Below are 2500 nucleotides of genomic sequence, written 5' to 3' on the forward strand. Positions count from 1 at the left end.
ACTTTTTTCTCTATTCATCAAATTCTTTCCAACTGATATACAACACAAGCAATTTAACATAGACTTTGATTTGTGTCCTCCTTCTAAACTTGCTTCCACATTTCTTGCCTTCAGGTTAGACTATGAATGTTTCCCATTTCAGGCTGTTTTGTAATGTAAACTCTTGTCTGCATTACCTTCAACTTCCCCTTGAACACAGATGTCAGTGGTCAGATGACGTTGCTTACCTACTCAGGCCACATACGTCTGGGTAATATAGTGCTAGTCCATTCAGAGTTAAAAAACCGCTACCTAACCCGGATCCCAAAAACGCTATTTACCCATTGCACAAGTTAACTGCTGAATGATACAGGACTCCTTAAAACATATCTCTAACATATAAGGGTAAATATCCAGGTCATGCATCTAGTTTGTTGAATGGTTCAAATCAAAGTATGAACACCTCAGCTAGCAGCAGGCCGAAATAGCTCAGTTGGGAGAGTGTTAGACTGAAGATCTGAAGGTCCCTGGTTCAATCCCGGGTTTCGGCACAGTTGAGAGGTTGCTTGCTTCTGACAAAAGAGGTCTTGGAATCTGCTGCAGTACTTTTTTCTCTATTCATCAAATTTTTTCCAACTGATATACAACACAAGCAATTTAACATAGACTTTGCTTTGTGTCCTCATTCTAAACTTGCTTCCACATTTCTTGCCTTCAGGTTAGACTATGAATGTTTCCCATTTCATGCTTTTTTGTAAAGTAACCTCTTGTCTGCCTTACCTTCAACTTCCCCTTGAACACAGATGTCAGTAGTCAGATGACGTTGCTTACCTACTCAGGCCACATACGTCTGGGTAATATAGTGCTAGTCCATTCAGAGTTAAAAAAACGCTACCTAACCCGGATGCCAAAACTCTATTTACCCTTTGCACAAGTTAACTGCTGAATGATACAGGACTCCTTAAAACATATCTCTAACATATAAGGGTAAACATCCAGGTCATGCATCTAGTTTGTTGAATGGTTCAAATCAAAGTATTAAGACCACAGCTAGCAGCAGGCCGAAATAGCTCAGTTAGGAGAGCGTTAGACTGAAGATCTAAAGGTCCCTGGTTCAATCCTGGGTTTAGGCACAGTTGAGAGGTTCTTTGCTTCTAACAAAATAGGCCTTGGAATCAGCTGTAGTACTTTTTTCACTATTCATCAAATTTTTTCTAACTGATATACAACACAAGCAATTTAACATAGACTTTGCTTTGTGTCCTCCTTCTAAACTTGCTTCCACATTTCTTGCCTTCAGGTTAGACTATGAATGTTTCCCATTTCATGCTTTTTTGTAATGTAAACTCTTGTCTGCATTACCTTCAACTTCCCCTTGAACACAGATGTCAGTAGTCAGATGACATTGCTTACCTTCTCAGGCCACATACGTCTGGGTAATATAGTGCTAGTCCATTCAGAGTTAAAAAAATGTTACCTAACCCGGATCCCAAAAACGCTATTTACCCATTGCACAAGTTAACTGCTGAATGATACAGGACTCCTTAAAACATATCTCTAACATATAAGTGTAAATATCCAGGTCATGCATCTAGTTTGTTGAATGGTTCAAATCAAAGTATGAAGACCACAGCTAGCAGCAGGCCGAAATAGCTCGGTTGGGAGAGCGTTTGACTGAAGATCTGAAGGTCCCTGCTTCAATCCCGTGTTTCGGCACAGTTGAGAGGTTGCTTGCTTCTGACAAAAGAGGTCTTGGAATCTGCTGCAGTACTTTTTTCTCTATTCGTCAAATTTTTTCCAACTGATATACAACACAGGCAATTTAACATAGACTTTGCTTTGTGTCCTCCTTCTAAACTTGCTTCCACATTTCTTGCCTTCAGGTTAGACTATGAATGTTTCCCATTTCATGCTTTTTTGTAATGTAAACTCTTGTCTGCCTTACCTTCAACTTCCCCTTGAACACAGATGTCAGTGGTCAGATGACGTTGCTTACCTACTCAGGCCACATACGTCTGGGTAATATAGTGCTAGTCCATTCAGAGTTAAAAAAACGCTACCTAACCCGGATCCCAAAAACGCTATTTACCCATTGCACAAGTTAACTGCTGAATGATACAGGACTCCTTAAAACATATCTCTAACATATAAGGGTAAATATCCAGGTCATGCATCTAGTTTGTTGAATGGTTCAAATCAAAGTATGAAGACCTCAGCTAGCAGCAGGCCGAAATAGCTCAGTTGGGAGAGCGTTAGACTGTAGATCTGAAGGTCCCTCGTTCAATCCCGGGTTTCGGCACAGTTGCGAGGTTGCTTGCTTCTGACAAAAGAGGTCTTGGAATCTGCTGCTGTACTTTTTTCTCTATTCATCAAATTTTTTCCAACTGATATATAACACAAGCAATTTAACATAGACTTTGCTTTGTGTCCTCCTTCTAAACTTGCTTCCACATTTCTTGCCTTCAGGTTAGACTATGAATGTTTCCCATTTCATGCTTTTTTGTAATGTAAACTCTTGTCT

The 2500-nt window shown here is 39.9% G+C and overlaps 2 non-coding genes across 2 annotated transcripts; both read left to right on the forward strand.

Annotated features, from left to right (window-relative positions):
* Positions 1-457: 457 nt before the first annotated feature.
* On the forward strand, positions 458-530 carry TRNAF-GAA (transfer RNA phenylalanine (anticodon GAA)). The gene has a single exon. It is a non-coding gene; the product is annotated as a tRNA-Phe (tRNA).
* Positions 531-2205: 1675 nt separating this feature from the next.
* On the forward strand, positions 2206-2278 carry TRNAY-GUA (transfer RNA tyrosine (anticodon GUA)). The gene has a single exon. It is a non-coding gene; the product is annotated as a tRNA-Tyr (tRNA).
* The last annotated feature ends 222 nt before the right edge of the window (positions 2279-2500 follow it).

This window comes from Lissotriton helveticus, chromosome 8, assembly GCF_964261635.1.
Source record: "Lissotriton helveticus chromosome 8, aLisHel1.1, whole genome shotgun sequence".
In the NCBI taxonomy this organism is placed as follows: domain Eukaryota; kingdom Metazoa; phylum Chordata; class Amphibia; order Caudata; family Salamandridae; genus Lissotriton; species Lissotriton helveticus.